The sequence below is a fragment of the Lathyrus oleraceus genome, unplaced genomic scaffold (genome assembly GCF_024323335.1).
Source record: "Lathyrus oleraceus cultivar Zhongwan6 unplaced genomic scaffold, CAAS_Psat_ZW6_1.0 chrUn0010, whole genome shotgun sequence".
Taxonomy (NCBI): Eukaryota; Viridiplantae; Streptophyta; class Magnoliopsida; order Fabales; family Fabaceae; genus Lathyrus; species Lathyrus oleraceus.
Window position 1 is genome coordinate 66635 of NW_026112401.1, and position 25168 is coordinate 91802.

Consider the following 25168-nt stretch of genomic DNA (forward strand, 5'->3'; position numbering starts at 1 on the left):
AGATTTAAAAAACTACAAATACATGATGAAATATCATATCATCAAAGAAATACATTAAAAACATTTGACTCGTTTGAATATAATATGATTTATTGTGACACAAATAATACATGGAGAATGGAGATACTTTGTTTTAGTCTAGATTTGGTAAAACAACAATTATGACTTGTTTCTGAATTACCCGAGTTTCTGGTAAAAAAGGAAAGCAATGGACTTCGTAAATATATATGGTTTTATTTACATAAACCACAAATAGAAGTTAAATTCATGCATTCAAAAATATTCTAGAGTAAAAATATTCTTAAATTAATTAAATAAAAACATGTCCATCATTTGAGATATTATTTCTCTTTTCACCATTTTCCAAAGTTGTATTTTATATGTTATCACTGTGGAACTCCAACCGACAAATTATAGAAATACAAATTCCCGTGCATTATTAAATTTTGAATCCGTGGAGTAACGTGCATTATGGTCATTTGAGTCCGTGGTTATAAATTCAATATTATTGTAATTTATAGTACACGTTAGAAATTATAAACTGCTTCAAGTTATGAACGCAGAATCATAAGATATATTACCAAAGATAAACTCCCGTGCCCGTCTGCCCGCTCTTTTTAATGCGCACATCAGAGAAAAATAAATGTTTATTTCTTTTTATGAGATTTGTATTGTACGTCATATTAAAAATAATATTATTACACTTTGAAAATGGTAGACAATGATATTCAAAATTATATTGAAGCATGCAAAGTACTATTGATATTGTGTAATCAATGACGTTCTTTAAAAGGAATGCCGAACATGAAATCTTTATTCGAAGTATTTTCTTTTTCATTGCAATTATTTTTCATAGTAAACAAAAAATGTAAGACTCTCAAATTAGATTTTTTTTAGAGAAGACGGTAGTAAAATTAATAGTAAGTAGTGTAATATAACTTTTTTACCTAATAAAGATTCAAATCAATTCTTCATACACTATTTTATTAATGCGTTCTTGAGATTTAAAAAACTACAAATACATGAAGAAATGTCATATCATCAAAGAGTACATTCAAAATATATCTCAGCTAAGTAATGTGGGATCAAGAAAATCTAATTTGAGTCCGTGGTCATTTTCAAGTCTCCTTATTGCGCTACACCGAGTTTTTGCTTTTACTCTCGTGCCCGTCTTTCCACCTTTTTTATTGCGCTTACGTGTGTATATCTTTTATGATGTTTTTCACATATGTCATGTTAAAAAATATTACTTAGACACATTTTTTAAAAATAAAATTAAGATGATATATATTCACTTTTAACATGTAATTAATAACGTATTTTCAAAATAATATTAACGTTGCAATTATATAACATGTAATAAGATGTATTTATAACATGTAAATTATGGTCATTATGACATGTAAATTTTGAGTCATTATGACATGTAAATTACATAAATTACCACGGACTCAAATTTATAAATATGGTAATTTGAGCCCACGTATACATTTTTTTGTCACAATAACCCATATTATATTCAAGTGAGTTAAATGTTTAAAATGTATTTCTTTGATGATATGACATTCCGTCATGTATTTGTAGTTTTTTAAATCTCAATAGCACATTGATAAAGGGATGTACGAAGAATTGATTCGAATCTTTATAAGGTAAAAAAATTATATTACACTACTTACTATTAATTTTACTATCTTTTTCTCTAAAAAAAAATTCTAATTTGAGAATCTTACATTTTTTCTCTAAAAAAATTATATTACACTACGGTTAAATAAAGTCACGTAACACTTCAATTTTCTATATTCAAACAAAATTTAATGCGCAAATATAATATATTATAAATAAAATTTAATATGCATCTGAATAAATATCATATTTTTTATCATATAAGTAATTTATATTAAAATAAAACTTATAAAAAAAGACGTTGTTAATATTTTCACGCGTTAGCGTAATAAAAAAAAGCGGACAAACGGGCACAGAGTGCCCATTTGAACGCTAGTTAAAATAAATTATATTGGGAGTAAAAAAATACTGCATATTAGAAATTTACAATAGAAAATCAAAAATAAGATAGAAATATAGTAGAATTAAAAAATTTCAACAAAAAAAAATTGTATGCTGATTGAGAAAGAGATGAAATTAAAAAAAAATAGAAGAGGATTTTTTATTTGTGTCATCATTCAACGGTTAATGGAAGTTATAGATTTTTTTTTGTGAGAGATGGAAGTAAGTTTATCAATCGATAACCAACAAAAGATATTAATCACTCAAGTTATTTATAAAAAAGATAAAGGGTAATTTTGGAACAAAAATAGGCCACTCCAAAAACTTGTATCCCCTTTATATATAGTTATAGATTTAAGGTTTATGGTGTCGGTTTTGTTCGATGTCCCATTCAATTAAAACAATGAGAACTATGAAAGTTATGCAAGTTCTTTTATTTTATGGAATTTTGTGATTTTTTCTTCAATTTTGTAACAAATATGGGAATAATTTTTTCACCCATGTATTTTCGAGAATATAATTTAATTTCTAGGCTTGTAAGAAATATCACCTTAAAGCGCACACGCCAAAAACTATAAAACACATTTTTTTATAATAAATTTTGGCGTATTTTTGAAATTAAATTATAAGTAACAAATGGGATATATTTATCTTGCATTCTATTTTGACACTCTCTCGGTCTCAACAATTTATGATATTTATCATATATTTCGTACAATGCTTAAAAATCACATAGTATTATAAGATGATGATTACCATGATTTATAAAATATTAAATAGCATAATTTGTGAAATAGGTTTATCACAATAAATCATTTATGAATTCCTGAAACTCTCTTCTCTCTCACCCCTTTAACAACAACACCATTTTTATTATGCCATTTTTTCTTCCACCTCGTTATGCCCTCGCCATGTATTTCTTTCCATCAGTAATATGTAGTTACTTCTCAACTTTTACATTGCCACTTGTTAAGTTTGAAAAAAGAACAATTAGAGTACTACATAGTTGTTATTTTTATTAATCCCTGCATTTTTATGATAAGAAGTGAATTGAACGATTTAAACAAACACAAAGCAAATTTTATTTTTTAAAGTATGAACGTGCAGCAATAATGAAATACATAATTTAAGTCGTTTTGATATTCTTTATAGGCAAAAGTTTACCTTAATAGTGAATGTTTAAGAAAACAAACTATCAGACTTCAAAGTAAGTATATTAAGTTATAGGGAAAGATAGTTAATGCCCTATCTAACATGTAATAACTGCTAACAAAAACATAACATTTTTTATTTTTTCCTTCACAACCTTTGCATGTTGCTATATTTTGATTGGGAGGGGATAAGAATGATTATGTTTTGTTTCAAGCAACTCCTTTCATTTGCGTGGACTGCAGTTACGGTATATAAAAATAATTATAAATTTTACTGCAGAGTAGCAATAAAATATCATCAAAACAACCATTACAAACACAAAAACCTTTATATGATGGAAAAATTCATATCAATTTAAAATGAAAAATGAAAGTATTTACATTGAACCTTATGGCAAGCACATTATTTTCAAGATAAAGTGAAAAAAGTATCATTACCGTTATTAAAAGAACCTATTGCCAATTTTAAAAATATGGTGGGAGGTTATTAAAATAAATTATATTGGGAGTTAAAAAATACTGCATATAAGAAAGTTACAATAGAATATCAAAACTAAGATAGAAATATATTCCTTTTTTAAGAGCAAATCTATATGATCATATCTTGCAACAATGAGATGTTTAAGTTGTGAAAAAACTATCATTACCGTTATTTAAAGAACCTATTGCCAATTTTGAAAATATGGTGAGAGGTTATTAAAATAAATTATATTGGGAGTAAAAAAATACTGCATATTAGAAATTTACAATAGAAAATCAAAAATAAGATAGAAATATAGTAGAATTAAAAAATTTCAACAAAAAAAAATTGTATGCTGATTGAGAAAGAGATGAAATTAAAAAAAATAGAAGAGGATTTTTATTTGTGTCATCATTCAACGGTAATGGAAGTTATAGATTTTTTTTTGTGAGAGATGGAAGTAAGTTTATCAATCGATAACCACAAAAGATATTAATCACTCAAGTTATTTATAAAAAAGATAAAGGGTAATTTTGGAACAAAAATAGGCCACTCCAAAAACTTGTATCCCCTTTATATATAGTTATAGATTTAAGGTTTATGGTGTCGGTTTTGTTCGATGTCCCATTCAATTAAAACAATGAGAACTATGAAAGTTATGCAAGTTCTTTTATTTTATGGAATTTTGTGATTTTTTCTTCAATTTTGTAACAAATGGGAATAATTTTTTTCACCCATGTATTTTCGAGAATATAATTTAATTTCTAGGCTTGTAAGAAATATCACCTTAAAGCGCACACGCCAAAAACTATAAAAAACACATTTTTATAATAAATTTTGGCGTATTTTTGAAATTAAATTATAAGTAACAAATGTGATATACTTATCTTGCATTCTATTTTGACACTCTCTCGGTCTCAACAATTTATGATATTTATCATATATTTCGTACAATGCTTAAAAATCACATAGTATTATAAGATGATGATTACCATGATTTAAAATATTAAATAGCATAATTTGTGAAATAGGTTTATCACAATAAATCATTTATGAATTCCTGAAACTCTCTTCTCTCTCACCCTTTAACAACAACACCATTTTATTATGCCATTTTTTCTTCCACCTCGTTATGTCCTCGCCATGTATTTCTTTCCATCAGTAATATGTAGTTACTTCTCAACTTTTTACATTGCCACTTGTTAAGTTTGAAAAAAGAACAATTAGAGTACTACATAGTTGTTTTATTTTTATTAATCCCTGCATTTTATGATAAGAAGTGAATTGAACGATTTAAACAAACACAAAGCAAATTTTATTTTTTAAAGTATGAACGTGCAGCAATAATGAAATACATAATTTAAGAAGTTTTGATATTCTTTATAGGCAAAAGTTTACCTTAATAGTGAATGTTTAAGAAAACAAACTATCAGACTTCAAAGTAAGTATATTAAGTTATAGGGAAAGATAGTTAATGCCCTATCTAACATGTAATAACTGCTAACAAAAACATAACATTTTTTATTTTTTTCCTTCACAACCTTTGCATTTTGCTATATTTGATTGCTAGGAGGGATAAGAATGATTATGTTTTGTTTCAAGCAACTCCTTTCATTTGCGTGGACTGCAGTTACGGTATATAAAAATAATTATAAATTTTACTGCAGAGTAGCAATAAAATATCATCAAAACAACCATTACAAACACAAAAACCTTTATATGATGGAAAAATTCATATCAATTTAAAATGAAAAATGAAAGTATTTACATTGAACCTTATGGCAAGCACATTATTTTCAAGATAAAGTGAAAAAAGTATCATTACCGTTATTAAAAGAACCTATTGCCAATTTTAAAATATGGTGGGAGGTTATTAAAATAAATTATATTGGGAGTTAAAAAATACCGCATATAAGAAAGTTACAATAGAATATCAAAACTAAGATAGAAATATATTCCTTTTTTAAGAGCAAATCTATATGATCATATCTTGCAACAATGAGGTGTTTAAGTTGTGAAAAAACTATCATTACCGTTATTTAAAGAACCTATTGCCAATTTTGAAAATATGGTGAGAGGTTATTAAAATAAATTATATTGGGAGTAAAAAAATACTGCATATTAGAAATTTACAATAGAAAATCAAAAATAAGATAGAAATATAATAGAATTAAAAAATTTCAACAAAAAAAAATAGTATGCTGATTGAGAAAGAGATGAAATTAAAAAAAAATAGAAGAGGATTTTTTATTTGTGTCATCATTCAACGGTTAATGGAAGTTATAGATTTTTTTTGTGAGAGATGGAAGTAAGTTTATCAATCGATAACCAACAAAAGATATTAATCACTCAAGTTATTTATAAAAAGATAAAGGGTAATTTTGGAACAAAAATAGGCCACTCCAAAAACTTGTATCCCCTTATATATAGTTATAGATTTAAGGTTTATGGTGTCGGTTTTGTTCGATGTCCCATTCAATTAAAACAATGAGAACTATGAAAGTTATGCAAGTTCTTATTTTATGGAATTTTGTGATTTTTTCTTCAATTTTGTAACAAATATGGGAATAATTTTTTTCACCCATGTATTTTCGAGAATATAATTTAATTTCTAGGCTTGTAAGAAATATCACCTTAAAGCGCACACGCCAAAAACTATAAAACACATTTTTTTATAATAAATTTTGGCGTATTTTTGAAATTAAATTATAAGTAACAAATGGGATATAATCTTGCATTCTATTTTGACACTCTCTCGGTCTCAACAATTTATGATATTTATCATATATTTCGTACAATGCTTAAAAATCACATAGTATTATAAGATGATGATTACCATGATTTATAAAATATTAAATAGCATAATTTGTGAAATAGGTTTATCACAATAAATCATTTATGAATTCCTGAAACTCTCTTCTCTCTCACCCCTTTAACAACAACACCATTTTTATTATGCCATTTTTTCTTCCACCTCGTTATGTCCTCGCCATGTATTTCTTTCCATCAGTAATATGTAGTTACTTCTCAACTTTTTACATTGCCACTTGTTAAGTTTGAAAAAAGAACAATTAGAGTACTACATAGTTGTTTTATTTTTATTAATCCCTGCATTTTTATGATAAGAAGTGAATTGAACGATTTAAACAAACACAAAGCAAATTTTATTTTAAAGTATGAACGTGCAGCAATAATGAAATACATAATTTAAGAAGTTTTGATATTCTTTATAGGCAAAAGTTTACCTTAATAGTGAATGTTTAAGAAAACAAACTATCAGACTTCAAAGTAAGTATATTAAGTTATAGGGAAAGATAGTTAATGCCCTATCTAACATGTAATAACTGCTAACAAAAACATAACATTTTTTATTTTTTTTCTTCACAACCTTTGCATGTTGCTATATTTTGATTGCTAGGAGGGATAAGAATGATTATGTTTTGTTTCAAGCAACTCCTTTCATTTGCGTGGACTGCAGTTACGGTATATAAAAATAATTATAAATTTTACTGCAGAGTAGCAATAAAATATCATCAAAACAACCATTACAAACACAAAAACCTTTATATGATGGAAAAATTCATATCAATTTAAAATGAAAAATGAAAGTATTTACATTGAACCTTATGGCAAGCACATTATTTTCAAGATAAAGTGAAAAAAGTATCATTACCGTTATTAAAAGAACCTATTGCCAATTTTAAAAATATGGTGGGAGGTTATTAAAATAAATTATATTGGGAGTTAAAAAATACTGCATATTAGAAAGTTACAATAGAAAATCAAAACTAAGATAGAAATATATTCCTTTTTTAAGAGCAAATCTATATGATCATATCTTGCAACAATGAGGTGTTTAAGTTGTGAAAAAACTATCATTACCGTTATTTAAAGAACCTATTGCCAATTTTGAAAATATGGTGAGAGGTTATTAAAATAAATTATATTGGGAGTAAAAAAATACTGCATATTAGAAAGTTACAATAGAAAATCAAAAGTAAGATAGAAATATAATAGAATTAAAAAAGTTCAACAAAAAAAAATGTATGCTGATTGAGAAAGAGATGAAAAAAAAAAATAGAAGAGGATTTTAATTTGTGTCATCATTCAACGGTTAATGGAAGTTATAGATTTTTTTTGTGAGAGATGGAAGTAAGTTTATCAATCGATAACCAACAAAAGATATTAATCACTCAAGTTATTTATAAAAAAGATAAAGGGTAATTTTGGAACAAAAATAGGCCACTCCAAAAACTTGTATCCCCTTTATATATAGTTATAGATTTAAGGTTTATGGTGTCGGTTTTGTTCGATGTCCCATTCAATTAAAACAATGAGAACTATGAAAGTTATGCAAGTTCTTTATTTTATGGAATTTTGTGATTTTTTCTTCAATTTTGTAACAAATATGGGAATAATTTTTTTCACCCATGTATTTTCGAGAATATAATTTAATTTCTAGGCTTGTAAGAAATATCACCTTAAAGCGCACACGCCAAAAACTATAAAACACATTTTTTTAATAAATTTTGGCGTATTTTTGAAATTAAATTATAAGTAACAAATGTGATATATTTATCTTGCATTCTATTTTGACACTCTCTCGGTCTCAACAATTTATGATATTTATCATATATTTCGTACAATGCTTAAAAATCACATAGTATTATAAGATGATGATTACCATGATTTATAAAATATTAAATAGCATAATTTGTGAAATAGGTTTATCACAATAAATCATTTATGAATTCCTGAAACTCTCTTCTCTCTCACCCCTTTAACAACAACACCATTTTTATTATGCCATTTTTTCTTCCACCTCGTTATGTCCTCGCCATGTATTTCTTTCCATCAGTAATATGTAGTTACTTCTCAACTTTTTACATTGCCACTTGTTAAGTTTGAAAAAAGAACAATTAGAGTACTACATAGTTGTTTTATTTTTATTAATCCCTGCATTTTTATGATAAGAAGTGAATTGAACGATTTAAACAAACACAAAGCAAATTTTATTTTTTAAAGTATGAACGTGCAGCAATAATGAAATACATAATTTAAGAAGTTTTGATATTCTTTATAGGCAAAAGTTTACCTTAATAGTGAATGTTTAAGAAAACAAACTATCAGACTTCAAAGTAAGTATATTAAGTTATAGGGAAAGATAGTTAATGCCCTATCTAACATGTAATAACTGCTAACAAAAACATAACATTTTTATTTTTTTCCTTCACAACCTTTGCATGTTGCTATATTTTGATTGCTAGGAGGGATAAGAATGATTATGTTTTGTTTCAAGCAACTCCTTTCATTTGCGTGGACTGCAGTTACGGTATATAAAAATAATTATAAATTTTACTGCAGAGTAGCAATAAAATATCATCAAAACAACCATTACAAAACACAAAACCTTTATATGATGGAAAAATTCATATCAATTTAAAATGAAAAATGAAAGTATTTACATTGAACCTTATGGCAAGCACATTATTTTCAAGATAAAGTGAAAAAAGTATCATTACCGTTATTAAAAGAACCTATTGCCAATTTTAAAAATATGGTGGGAGGTTATTAAAATAAATTATATTGGGAGTTAAAAAATACCGCATATAGAAAGTTACAATAGAAAATCAAAACTAAGATAGAAATATATTCCTTTTTAAGAGCAAATCTATATGATCATATCTTGCAACAATGAGGTGTTTAAGTTGTGAAAAAACTATCATTACCGTTATTTAAAGAACCTATTGCCAATTTTGAAAATATGTGAGAGGTTATTAAAATAAATTATATTGGGAGTAAAAAAATACTGCATATTAGAAAGTTACAATAGAAAATCAAAAGTAAGATAGAAATATAATAGAATTAAAAAAGTTCAACAAAAAAATAGTATGCTGATTGAGAAAGAGATGAAATTAAAAAAAAAATAGAAGAGGATTTTTAATTTGTGTCATCATTCAACGGTTAATGGAAGTTATAGATTTTTTTTTGTGAGAGATGGAAGTAAGTTTATCAATCGATAACCAACAAAAGATATTAATCACTCAAGTTATTTATAAAAAAGATAAAGGGTAATTTTGAAACAAAAATAGGCCACTCCAAAAACTTGTATCCCCTTTATATATAGTTATAGATTTAAGGTTTATGGTGTCGGTTTTGTTCGATGTCCCATTCAATTAAAACAATGAGAACTATGAAAGTTATGCAAGTTCTTTTATTTTATGGAATTTTGTGATTTTTTCTTCAATTTTGTAACAAATATGGGAATAATTTTTTTAACCCATGTATTTTCGAGAATATAATTTAATTTCTAGGCTTGTAAGAAATATCACCTTAAAGCGCACACGCCAAAAACTATAAAACACATTTTTTTATAATAAATTTTGGCGTATTTTTGAAATTAAATTATAAGTAACAAATGTGATATATTTATCTTGCATTCTATTTTGACACTCTCTCGGTCTCAACAATTTATGATATTTATCATATATTTCGTACAATGCTTAAAAATCACATAGTATTATAAGATGATGATTACCATGATTTATAAAATATTAAATAGCATAATTTGTGAAATAGGTTTATCACAATAAATCATTTATGAATTCCTGAAACTCTCTTCTCTCTCACCCCTTTAACAACAACACCATTTTTATTATGCCATTTTTTCTTCCACCTCGTTATGTCCTCGCCATGTATTTCTTTCCATCAGTAATATGTAGTTACTTCTCAACTTTTTACATTGCCACTTGTTAAGTTTGAAAAAAGAACAATTAGAGTACTACATAGTTGTTTTATTTTTATTAATCCCTGCATTTTTATGATAAGAAGTGAATTGAACGATTTAAACAAACACAAAGCAAATTTTATTTTTTAAAGTATGAACGTGCAGCAATAATGAAATACATAATTTAAGAAGTTTTGATATTCTTTATAGGCAAAAGTTTACCTTAATAGTGAATGTTTAAGAAAACAAACTATCAGACTTCAAAGTAAGTATATTAAGTTATAGGGAAAGATAGTTAATGCCCTATCTAACATGTAATAACTGCTAACAAAAACATAACATTTTTTATTTTTTTCCTTCACAACCTTTGCATGTTGCTATATTTTGATTGCTAGGAGGGATAAGAATGATTATGTTTTTTTCAAGCAACTCCTTTCATTTGCGTGGACTGCAGTTACGGTATATAAAAATAATTATAAATTTTACTGCAGAGTAGCAATAAAATATCATCAAAACAACCATTACAAACACAAAAACCTTTATATGATGGAAAAATTCATATCAATTTAAAATGAAAAATGAAAGTATTTACATTGAACCTTATGGCAAGCACATTATTTTCAAGATAAAGTGAAAAAAGTATCATTACCGTTATTAAAAGAACCTATTGCCAATTTTAAAAATATGGTGGGAGGTTATTAAAATAAATTATATTGGGAGTTAAAAAATACCGCATATTAGAAAGTTACAATAGAAAATCAAAACTAAGATAGAAATATATTCCTTTTTAAGAGCAAATCTATATGATCATATCTTGCAACAATGAGGTGTTTAAGTTGTGAAAAAACTATCATTACCGTTATTTAAAGAACCTATTGCCAATTTTGAAAATATAGTGAGAGGTTATTAAAATAAATTATATTGGGAGTAAAAAAATACTGCATATTAGAAAGTTACAATAGAAAATCAAAAGTAAGATAGAAATGTAATAGAATTAAAAAAGTTCAACAAAAAAATAGTATGCTGATTGAGAAAGAGATGAAATTAAAAAAAAATAGAAGAGGATTTTTAATTTGTGTCATCATTCAACGGTTAATGGAAGTTATAGATTTTTTTTTGTGAGAGATGGAAGTAAGTTTATCAATCGATAACCAACAAAAGATATTAATCACTCAAGTTATTTATAAAAAAGATAAAGGGTAATTTTGAAACAAAAATAGGCCACTCCAAAAACTTGTATCCCCTTTATATATAGTTATAGATTTAAGGTTTATGGTGTCGGTTTTGTTCGATGTCCCATTCAATTAAAACAATGAGAACTATGAAAGTTATGCAAGTTCTTTTATTTTATGGAATTTTGTGATTTTTTTTTCAATTTTGTAACAAATACGGGAATAATTTTTTTCACCCATGTATTTTCGAGAATATAATTTAATTTCTAGGCTTGTAAGAAATATCACCTTAAAGCGCACACGCCAAAAACTATAAAACACATTTTTTATAATAAATTTTGGCGTATTTTTGAAATTAAATTATAAGTAACAAATGTGATATATTTATCTTGCATTCTATTTTGACACTCTCTCGGTCTCAACAATTTATGATATTTATCATATATTTCGTACAATGCTTAAAAATCACATAGTATTATAAGATGATGATTACCATGATTTATAAAATATTAAATAGCATAATTTGTGAAATAGGTTTATCACAATAAATCATTTATGAATTCCTGAAACTCTCTTCTCTCTCACCCCTTTAACAACAACACCATTTTTATTATGCCTTTTTTTCTTCCACCTCGTTATGTCCTCGCCATGTATTTCTTTCCATCAGTAATATGTAGTTACTTCTCAACTTTTTACATTGCCACTTGTTAAGTTTGAAAAAAGAACAATTAGAGTACTACATAGTTGTTTTATTTTATTAATCCCTGCATTTTTATGATAAGAAGTGAATTGAACGATTTAAACAAACACAAAGCAAATTTTATTTTTTAAAGTATGAACGTGCAGCAATAATGAAATACATAATTTAAGAAGTTTTGATATTCTTTATAGGCAAAAGTTTACCTTAATAGTGAATGTTTAAGAAAACAAACTATCAGACTTCAAAGTAAGTATATTAAGTTATAGGGAAAGATAGTTAATGCCCTATCTAACATGTAATAACTGCTAACAAAAAATAACATTTTTTATTTTTTTCCTTCACAACCTTTGCATGTTGCTATATTTTGATTGCTAGGAGGGATAAGAATGATTATGTTTTGTTTCAAGCAACTCCTTTCATTTGCGTGGACTGCAGTTACGGTATATAAAAATAATTATAAATTTTACTGCAGAGTAGCAATAAAATATCATCAAAACAACCATTACAAACACAAAAACCTTTATATGATGGAAAAATTCATATCAATTTAAAATGAAAAATGAAAGTATTTACATTGAACCTTATGGCAAGCACATTATTTTCAAGATAAAGTGAAAAAAAGTATCATTACCGTTATTAAAAGAACCTATTGCCAATTTTAAAAATATGGTGGGAGGTTATTAAAATAAATTATATTGGGAGTTAAAAAATACCGCATATTAGAAAGTTACAATAGAAAATCAAAACTAAGATAGAAATATATTCCTTTTTTAAGAGCAAATCTATATGATCATATCTTGCAACAATGAGGTGTTTAAGTTGTGAAAAAACTATCATTACCGTTATTTAAAGAACCTATTGCCAATTTTGAAAATATAGTGAGAGGTTATTAAAATAAATTATATTGGGAGTAAAAAAATACTGCATATTAGAAAGTTACAATAGAAAATCAAAAGTAAGATAGAAATATAATAGAATTAAAAAAGTTCAACAAAAAATAGTATGCTGATTGAGAAAGAGATGAAATTAAAAAAAAAAATAGAAGAGGATTTTTAATTTGTGTCATCATTCAACGGTTAATGGAAGTTATAGATTTTTTTTGTGAGAGATGGAAGTAAGTTTATCAATCGATAACCAACAAAAGATATTAATCACTCAAGTTATTTATAAAAAAGATAAAGGGTAATTTTGAACAAAAATAGGCCACTCCAAAAACTTGTATCCCCTTATATATAGTTATAGATTTAAGGTTTATGGTGTCGGTTTTGTTCGATGTCCCATTCAATTAAAACAATGAGAACTATGAAAGTTATGCAAGTTCTTTTATTTTATGGAATTTTGTGATTTTTTTCAATTTTGTAACAAATACGGGAATAATTTTTTTCACCCATGTATTTTCGAGAATATAATTTAATTTCTAGGCTTGTAAGAAATATCACCTTAAAGCGCACACGCCAAAAACTATAAAACACATTTTTTTATAATAAATTTTGGCGTATTTTTGAAATTAAATTATAAGTAACAAATGTGATATATTTATCTTGCATTCTATTTTGACACTCTCTCGGTCTCAACAATTTATGATATTTATCATATATTTCGTACAATGCTTAAAAATCACATAGTATTATAAGATGATGATTACCATGATTTATAAAATATTAAATAGCATAATTTGTGAAATAGGTTTATCACAATAAATCATTTATGAATTCCTGAAACTCTCTTCTCTCTCACCCCTTTAACAACAACACCATTTTTATTATGCCTTTTTTTCTTCCACCTCGTTATGTCCTCGCCATGTATTTCTTTCCATCAGTAATATGTAGTTACTTCTCAACTTTTTACATTGCCACTTGTGAAGTTTGAAAAAGAACAATTAGAGTACTACATAGTTGTTTTATTTTTATTAATCCCTGCATTTTTATGATAAGAAGTGAATTGAACGATTTAAACAAACACAAAGCAAATTTTATTTTTAAAGTATGAACGTGCAGCAATAATGAAATACATAATTTAAGAAGTTTTGATATTCTTTATAGGCAAAAGTTTACCTTAATAGTGAATGTTTAAGAAAACAAACTATCAGACTTCAAAGTAAGTATATTAAGTTATAGGGAAAGATAGTTAATGCCCTATCTAACATGTAATAACTGCTAACAAAAACATAACATTTTTTATTTTTTTCCTTCACAACCTTTGCATGTTGCTATATTTTGATTGCTAGGAGGGATAAGAATGATTATGTTTTGTTTCAAGCAACTCCTTTCATTTGCGTGGACTGCAGTTACGGTATATAAAAATAATTATAAATTTTACTGCAGAGTAGCAAAAAATATCATCAAAACAACCATTACAAACACAAAAACCTTTATATGATGGAAAAATTCATATCAATTTAAAATGAAAAATGAAAGTATTTACATTGAACCTTATGGCAAGCACATTATTTTCAAGATAAAGTGAAAAAAGTATCATTACCGTTATTAAAAGAACCTATTGCCAATTTTAAAAATATGGTGGGAGGTTATTAAAATAAATTATATTGGGAGTTAAAAAATACCGCATATTAGAAAGTTACAATAGAAAATCAAAACTAAGATAGAAATATATTCCTTTTTAAGAGCAAATCTATATGATCATATCTTGCAACAATGAGGTGTTTAAGTTGTGAAAAAACTATCATTACCGTTATTTAAAGAACCTATTGCCAATTTTGAAAATATAGTGAGAGGTTATTAAAATAAATTATATTGGGAGTAAAAAAATACTGCATATTAGAAAGTTACAATAGAAAATCAAAAGTAAGATAGAAATATAATAGAATTAAAAAGTTCAACAAAAAAATAGTATGCTGATTGAGAAAGAGATGAAATTAAAAAAAAAATAGAAGAGGATTTTAATTTGTGTCATCATTCAACGGTTAATGGAAGTTATAGATTTTTTTTTGTGAGAGATGGAAGTAAGTTTATCAATCGATAACCAACAAAAGATATTAATCACTCAAGTTATTTATAAAAAAGATAAAGGGTAATTTTGAAACAAAAATAGGCCACTCCAAAAACTTGTATCCCCTTATATATAGTTATAGATTTAAGGTTTATGGTGTCGGTTTTGTTCGATGTCCCATTCAATTAAAACAATGAGAACTATGAAAGTTATGCAAGTTCTTTTATTTTATGGAATTTTGTGAATTTTTTTTTCAATTTTGTAACAAATACGGGAATAATTTTTTTCACCCATGTATTTTCGAGAATATAATTAATTTCTAGGCTTGTAAGAAATATCACCTTAAAGCGCACACGCCAAAAACTATAAAAACATTTTTTTATAATAAATTTTGGCGTATTTTTGAAATTAAATTATAAGTAACAAATGTGATATATTTATCTTGCATTCTATTTTGACACTCTCTCGGTCTCAACAATTTATGATATTTATCATATATTTCGTACAATGCTTAAAAATCACATAGTATTATAAGATGATGATTACCATGATTTATAAAATATTAAATAGCATAATTTGTGAAATAGGTTTATCACAATAAATCATTTATGAATTCCTGAAACTCTCTTCTCTCTCACCCCTTTAACAACAACACCATTTTTATTATGCCTTTTTTCTTCCACCTCGTTATGTCCTCGCCATGTATTTCTTTCCATCAGTAATATGTAGTTACTTCTCAACTTTTTACATTGCCACTTGTTAAGTTTGAAAAAAGAACAATTAGAGTACTACATAGTTGTTTTATTTTATTAATCCCTGCATTTTTATGATAAGAAGTGAATTGAACGATTTAAACAAACACAAAGCAAATTTTATTTTTAAAGTATGAACGTGCAGCAATAATGAAATACATAATTTAAGAAGTTTTGATATTCTTTATAGGCAAAAGTTTACCTTAATAGTGAATGTTTAAGAAAACAAACTATCTGACTTCAAAGTAAGTATATTAAGTTATAGGGAAAGATAGTTAATGCCCTATCTAACATGTAATAACTGCTAACAAAAACATAACATTTTTTATTTTTTCCTTCACAACCTTTGCATGTTGCTATATTTTGATTGCTAGGAGGGATAAGAATGATTATGTTTTGTTTCAAGCAACTCCTTTCATTTGCGTGGACTGCAGTTACGGTATATAAAAATAATTATAAATTTTACTGCAGAGTAGCAATAAAATATCATCAAAACAACCATTACAAACACAAAAACCTTTATATGATGGAAAAATTCATATCAATTTAAAATGAAAAATGAAAGTATTTACATTGAACCTTATGGCAAGCACATTATTTTCAAGATAAAGTGAAAAAAGTATCATTACCGTTATTAAAGAACCTATTGCCAATTTTAAAAAATATGGTGGGAGGTTATTAAAATAAATTATATTGGGAGTTAAAAATACCGCATATTAGAAAGTTACAATAGAAAATCAAAACTAAGATAGAAATATATTCCTTTTTTAAGAGCAAATCTATATGATCATATCTTGCAACAATGAGGTGTTTAAGTTGTGAAAAAACTATCATTACCGTTATTTAAAGAACCTATTGCCAATTTTGAAAATATAGTGAGAGGTTATTAAAATAAATTATATTGGGAGTAAAAAAATACTGCATATTAGAAAGTTACAATAGAAAATCAAAAGTAAGATAGAAATGTAATAGAATTAAAAAAGTTCAACAAAAAAATAGTATGCTGATTGAGAAAGAGATGAAATTAAAAAAAAAATAGAAGAGGATTTTTAATTTGTGTCATCATTCAACGGTTAATGGAAGTTATAGATTTTTTTTTGTGAGAGATGGAAGTAAGTTTATCAATCGATAACCAACAAAAGATATTAATCACTCAAGTTATTTATAAAAAGATAAAGGGTAATTTTGAAACAAAAATAGGCCACTCCAAAAACTTGTATCCCCTTTATATATAGTTATAGATTTAAGGTTTATGGTGTCGGTTTTGTTCGATGTCCCATTCAATTAAAACAATGAGAACTATGAAAGTTATGCAAGTTCTTTTATTTTATGGAATTTTGTGATTTTTTTTCAATTTTGTAACAAATACGGGAATAATTTTTTTCACCCATGTATTTTCGAGAATATAATTTAATTTCTAGGCTTGTAAGAAATATCACCTTAAAGCGCACACGCCAAAAACTATAAAACACATTTTTTTATAATAAATTTTGGCGTATTTTTGAAATTAAATTATAAGTAACAAATGTGATATATTTATCTTGCATTCTATTTTGACACTCTCTCGGTCTCAACAATTTATGATATTTATCATATATTTCGTACAATGCTTAAAAATCACATAGTATTATAAGATGATGATTACCATGATTTATAAAATATTAAATAGCATAATTTGTGAAATAGGTTTATCACAATAAATCATTTATGAATTCCTGAAACTCTCTTCTCTCTCACCCCTTTAACAACAACACCATTTTTATTATGCCTTTTTTCTTCCACCTCGTTATGTCCTCGCCATGTATTTCTTTCCATCAGTAATATGTAGTTACTTCTCAACTTTTTACATTGCCACTTGTTAAGTTTGAAAAAAGAACAATTAGAGTACTACATAGTTGTTTTATTTTTATTAATCCCTGCATTTTTATGATAAGAAGTGAATTGAACGATTTAAACAAACACAAAGCAAATTTTATTTTTTAAAGTATGAACGTGCAGCAATAATGAAATACATAATTTAAGAAGTTTTGATATTCTTTATAGGCAAAAGTTTACCTTAATAGTGAATGTTTAAGAAAACAAACTATCTGACTTCAAAGTAAGTATATTAAGTTATAGGGAAAGATAGTTAATGCCCTATCTAACATGTAATAACTGCTAACAAAAACATAACATTTTTTTTTTTTCCTTCACAACCTTTGCATGTTGCTATATTTTGATTGCTAGGAGGGATAAGAATGATTATGTTTTGTTTCAAGCAACTCCTTTCATTTGCGTGGACTGCAGTTACGGTATATAAAAAATAATTATAAATTTTGCTGCAGAGTAGCAATAAAATATCATCAAAACAACCATTACAAACACAAAAACCTTTATATGATGGAAAAATTCATATCAATTTAAAATGAAAAATGAAAGTATTTACATTGAACCTTATGGCAAGCACATTATTTTCAAGATAAAGTGAAAAAAGTATCATTACCGTTATTAAAAGAACCTATTGCCAATTTTAAAATATGGTGGGAGGTTATTAAAATAAATTATATTGGGAGTTAAAAAATACCGCATATTAGAAAGTTACAATAGAAAATCAAAACTAAGATAGAAATATATTCCTTTTTTAAGAGCAAATCTATATGATCATATCTTGCAACAATGAGGTGTTTAAGTTGTGAAAAAACTATCATTACCGTTATTTAAAGAACCTATTGCCAATTTTGAAAATATAGTGAGAGGTTATTAAAATAAATTATATTGGGAGTAAAAAAATACTGCATATTAGAAAGTTACAATAGAAAATCAAAAGTAAGATAGAAATGTAATAGAATTAAAAAAGTTCAACAAAAAAATAGTATGCTGATTGAGAAAGAGATGAAATTAAAAAAAAATAGAAGAGGATTTTTAATTTGTGTCATCATTCAACGGTAATGGAAGTTATAGATTTTTTTTGTGAGAGATGGAAGTAAGTTTATCAATCGATAACCAACAAAAGATATTAATCACTCAAGTTATTTATAAAAAAGATAAAGGGTAATTTTGAAACAAAAATAGGCCACTCCAAAAACTTGTATCCCCTTTATATATAGTTATAGATTTAAGGTTTATGGTGTCGGTTTTGTTCGATGTCCCATTCAATTAAAACAATGAGAACTATGAAAGTTATGCAAGTTCTTTTATTTTATGGAATTTTGTGATTTTTTTTCAATTTTGTAACAAATACGGGAATAATTTTTTTCACCCATGTATTTTCGAGAATATAATTTAATTTCTAGGCTTGTAAGAAATATCACCTTAAAGCGCACACGCCAAAAACTATAAAACACATTTTTTATAATAAATTTTGGCGTATTTTTGAAATTAAATTATAAGTAACAAATGTGATATATTTATCTTGCATTCTATTTTGACACTCTCTCGGTCTCAACAATTTATGATATTTATCATATATTTCGTACAATGCTTAAAAATCATAGTATTATAAGATGATGATTACCATGATTTATAAAATATTAAATAGCATAATTTGTGAAATAGGTTTATCACAATAAATCATTTATGAATTCCTGAAACTCTCTTCTCTCTCACCCTTTAACAACAACACCATTTTATTATGCCTTTTTTTCTTCCACCTCGTTATGTCCTCGCCATGTATTTCTTTCCATCAGTAATATGTAGTTACTTCTCAACTTTTTACATTGCCACTTGTTAAGTTTGAAAAAAGAACAATTAGAGTACTACATAGTTGTTTTATTTTTATTAATCCCTGCATTTTTATGATAAGAAGTGAATTGAACGATTTAAACAAACACAAAGCAAATTTTATTTTTTAAAGTATGAACGTGCAGCAATAATGAAATACATAATTTAAGAAGTTTTGATATTCTTTATAGGCAAAAGTTTACCTTAATAGTGAATGTTTAAGAAAACAAACTATCTGACTTCAAAGTAAGTATATTAAGTTATAGGGAAAGATAGTTAATGCCCTATCTAACATGTAATAACTGCTAACAAAAACATAACATTTTTTATTTTTTCCTTCACAACCTTTGCATGTTGCTATATTTTGATTGCTAGGAGGGATAAGAATGATTATGTTTTGTTTCAAGCAACTCCTTTCATTTGCGTGGACTGCAGTTACGGTATATAAAAATAATTATAAATTTTACTGCAGAGTAGCAATAAAATATCATCAAAACAACCATTACAAAACACAAAAACCTTTATGATGGAAAAATTCATATCAATTAAAATGAAAAATGAAAGTATTTACATTGAACCTTATGGCAAGCACATTATTTTCAAGATAAAGTGAAAAAAGTATCATTACCGTTATTAAAAGAACCTATTGCCAATTTTAAAAATATGGTGGGAGGTTATTAAAATAAATTATATTGGGAGTTAAAAAACACCGCATATTAGAAAGTTACAATAGAAAATCAAAACTAAGATAGAAATATATTCCTTTTTTAAGAGCAAATCTATATGATCATATCTTGCAACAATGAGGTGTTTAAGTTGTGAAAAAACTATCATTACCGTTATTTAAAGAACCTATTGCCAATTTTGAAAATATAGTGAGAGGTTATTAAAATAAATTATATTGGGAGTAAAAAAATACTGCATATTAGAAAGTTACAATAGAAAATCAAAAGTAAGATAGAAATGTAATAGAATTAAAAAAGTTCAACAAAAAAATAGTATGCTGATTGAGAAAGAGATGAAATTAAAAAAAAAATAGAAGAGGATTTTTAATTTGTGTCATCATTCAACGGTTAAAGGAAGTTATAGATTTTTTTTTGTGAGAGATGGAAGTAAGTTTATCAATCGATAACCAACAAAAGATATTAATCACTCAAGTTATTTATAAAAAAGATAAAGGGTAATTTTGAAACAAAAATAGGCCACTCCAAAAACTTGTATCCCCTTTATATATAGTTATAGATTTAAGGTTTATGGTGTCGGTTTTGTTCGATGTCCCATTCAATTAAAACAATGAGAACTATGAAAGTTTTTTTTTTTTTTTTTTTTTTTTTTGGAATAATAATAATCTTTATTGCCAAAAACAAGGAAGTACACGCCGATCCTCAGATCCAGGCCCCAACCGACACGAATACAAACGATGACCACTAAATACTATTACAATACGCTGTCAATTTTCTATTCATTCTAAATCTATCCATAAGTATGTCATGAATATGTTGGCTTTGAAGCTCTTCCTTCCTCCCTGTTGGAACAAATCCTGTTTCTCACCAACCAATGTGGTAAACCGCTTCGGCCAGCGCAGCTTTGAAGATGCGCATTTTGTTGCCCTTCCTTTAGCTTGTTGCCAAGCCGTATGCTCATTCCAATCAATATGGATATACTCCAACCCAAGCCTATGAGAGTCTCCTTCCAAATCTTCTTTGTGATCGCACACTCAAAGAATAAATGGTCTCTATTTTCCTGCATATAACAAAACAGACAATTCCCATCAGTATAAGTCCCGTGTCTCATCAATCTGTCTTTGGTTTGCAATCTGTCCTGACAGACCAGCCAAAGAGTAAAACAGCCTTGGTCTAGCCATGTTAATGTACATTAACCTCCTCCAATCAACTCTTGGCTTGTCCCCACGCAGATGCTGATACATTCTTCGAGTGCTATACCTATCATTGGCCTGGAATTCAACCCAAATATCATTAGACATCAATTCAGCTTTATGTTTACATATGGACTTCATTTAACCATGAACTGTTGTTGTTGGGCTGGTATTCCTCCATCCCTCCATTCTTCAAGTAGTAACTATGCATCCATTTAACCCACATTATCCTTCTTCTCGCTCAAACTCCATAAAAGCTTGCCAATGGTGGCTTTATTCCATTCCCCTAAGGCATAGATGTTCCTTCCACCATTTGCAATCGAATCACACACATGGTCCCATGCCACCGGCGCTCTTTTACTCTTCTCGTCATTTCCAGCCCAAATGAATCTTCTACACATGCTTTCAATGTGCCTAATGATCTTCTGGGTAGGAGGAATATTTGCATCCAATAATTGGTTATGGCAAAAACAACACACTTTTCACCAACTGTAATTTTCCTGCATACGACAACAGACGGCTACACCAATGATTAATTCTGACAGTCATTCTATCTAGCAGCCCTTGGCAATTGTTGATGGTGAGCTTTCTACAGTTCAGCGGCACTCCAAGATACTTGACTGGGAGCTGCCCCAAAGATAATCCAGTTGCTTGCTGCAAGTTTTCTTTTATTTTATGGAATTTTGTGAATTTTTTTTCAATTTTGTAACAAATACGGGAATAATTTTTTTCACCCATGTATTTTCGAGAATATAATTTAATTTCTAGGCTTGTAAGAAATATCACCTTAAAGCGCACACGCCAAAAACTATAAAACACATTTTTTTATCATAAATTTTGGCGTATTTTTGAAATTAAATTATAAGTAACAAATGTGATATATTTATCTTGCATTCTATTTTGACACTCTCTCGGTCTCAACAATTTATGATATTTATGATATATTTCGTACAATGCTTAAAAATCACATAGTATTATAAGATGATGATTACCATGATTTATAAAATATTAAATAGCATAGTTTGTGAAATAGGTTTATCACAATAAATCATTTATGAATTCCTGAAACTCTCTTCTCTCTCACCCCTTTAACAACAACACCATTTTTATTATGCCTTTTTTTCTTCCACCTCGTTATGTCCTCGCCATGTATTTCTTTCCATCAGTAATATGTAGTTACTTCTCAACTTTTTACATTGCCACTTGTTAAGTTTGAAAAAAGAACAATTAGAGTACTACATAGTTGTTTTATTTTATTAATCCCTGCATTTTTATGATAAGAAGTGAATTGAACGATTTAAACAAACACAAAGCAAATTTATTTTTTAAAGTATGAACGTGCAGCAATAATGAAATACATAATTTAAGAAGTTTTGATATTCTTTATAGGAAAAAGTTTACCTTAATAGTGAATGTTTAAGAAAACAAACTATCAGACTTCAAAGTAAGTATATTAAGTTATAGGGAAAGATAGTTAATGCCCTATCTAACATGTAATAACTGCTAACAAAACATAACATTTTTATTTTTTTCCTTCACAACCTTTGCATGTTGCTATATTTTGATTGGTAGGAGGGATAAGAATGATTATGTTTTGTTTCAAGCAACTCCTTTCATTTGCGTGGACTGCAGTTACGGTATATAAAATAATTATAAATTTTACTGCAGAGTACCATAAATATCATCAAAACAACCATTACAAACACAAAAACCTTTATATGATGGAAAAATTCATATCAATTTAAAATGAAAAATGAAAGTATTTACATTGAACCTTATGGCAAGCACATTATTTTCAAGATAAAGTGAAAAAACTATCATTACCGTTATTAAAAGAACCTATTGCCAATTTTAAAATATGGTGGGAGGTTATTAAAATAAATTATATTGGGAGTTAAAAAATACCGCATATTAGAAAGTTACAATAGAAAATCAAAACTAAGATAGAAATATATTCCTTTTTTAAGAGCAAATCTATATGATCATATCTTGCAACAATGAGGTGTTTAAGTTGTGAAAAAACTATCATTACCGTTATTTAAAGAACCTATTGCCAATTTTGAAAATATAGTGAGAGGTTATTAAAATAAATTATATTGGGAGTAAAAAAATACTGCATATTAGAAAGTTACAATAGAAAATCAAAAGTAAGATAGAAATATAATAGAATTAAAAAAGTTCAACAAAAAATAGTATGCTGATTGAGAAAGAGATGAAATTAAAAAAAAAATAGAAGAGGATTTTTAATTTGTGTCATCATTCAACGGTTAATGGAAGTTATAGATTTTTTTTTGTGAGAGATGGAAGTAAGTTTATCAATCGATAACCAACAAAAGATATTAATCACTCAAGTTATTTATAAAAAAGATAAAGGGTAATTTTGAAACAAAAATAGGCCACTCCAAAAACTTGTATCCCCTTTATATATAGTTATAGATTTAAGGTTTATGGTGTCGGTTTTGTTCGATGTCCCATTCAATTAAAACAATGAGAACTATGAAAGTATGCAAGTTCTTTTATTTTATGGAATTTTGTGATTTTTTTTTTCAATTTTGTAACAAATACGGGAATAATTTTTTTCACCCATGTATTTTCGAGAATATAATTTAATTTCTAGGCTTGTAAGAAATATCACCTTAAAGCGCACACGCCAAAAACTATAAAACACATTTTTTTATAATAAATTTGGCGTATTTTTGAAATTAAATTATAAGTAACAAATGTGATATATTTATCTTGCATTCTATTTTGACACTCTCTCGGTCTCAACAATTTATGATATTTATCATATATTTCGTACAATGCTTAAAATCACATAGTATTATAAGATGATGATTACCATGATTTATAAAATATTAAATAGCATAATTTGTGAAATAGGTTTATCACAATAAATCATTTATGAATTCCTGAAACTCTCTTCTCTCTCACCCCTTTAACAACAACACCATTTTATTATGCCATTTTTTTCTTCCACCTCGTTATGTCCTCGCCATGTATTTCTTTCCATCAGTAATATGTAGTTACTTCTCAACTTTTTACATTGCCACTTGTTAAGTTTGAAAAAAGAACAATTAGAGTACTACATAGTTGTTTTATTTTTATAATCCCTGCATTTTTATGATAAGAAGTGAATTGAACGATTTAAAACAAACACAAAGCAATTTTATTTTTTAAAGTATGAACGTGCAGCAATAATGAAATACATAATTTAAGAAGTTTTGATATTCTTTATAGGAAAAGTTTACCTTAATAGTGAATGTTTAAGAAAACAAACTATCAGACTTCAAAGTAAGTATATTAAGTTATAGGGAAAGATAGTTAATGCCCTATCTAACATGTAATAACTGCTAACAAAAACATAACATTTTTTATTTTTTTCCTTCACAACCTTTGCATGTTGCTATATTTTGATTGCTAGGAGGGATAAGAATGATTATGTTTTGTTTCAAGCAACTCCTTTCATTTGCGTGGACTGCAGTTACGGTATATAAAAATAATTATAAATTTTACTGCAGAGTATCCAATAAAATATCATCAAAACAACCATTACAAACACAAAAACCTTTATATGATGGAAAAATTCATATCAATTTAAAATGAAAAATGAAAGTATTTACATTGAACCTTATGGCAAGCACATTATTTTCAAGATAACGTGAAAAAACTATCATTACC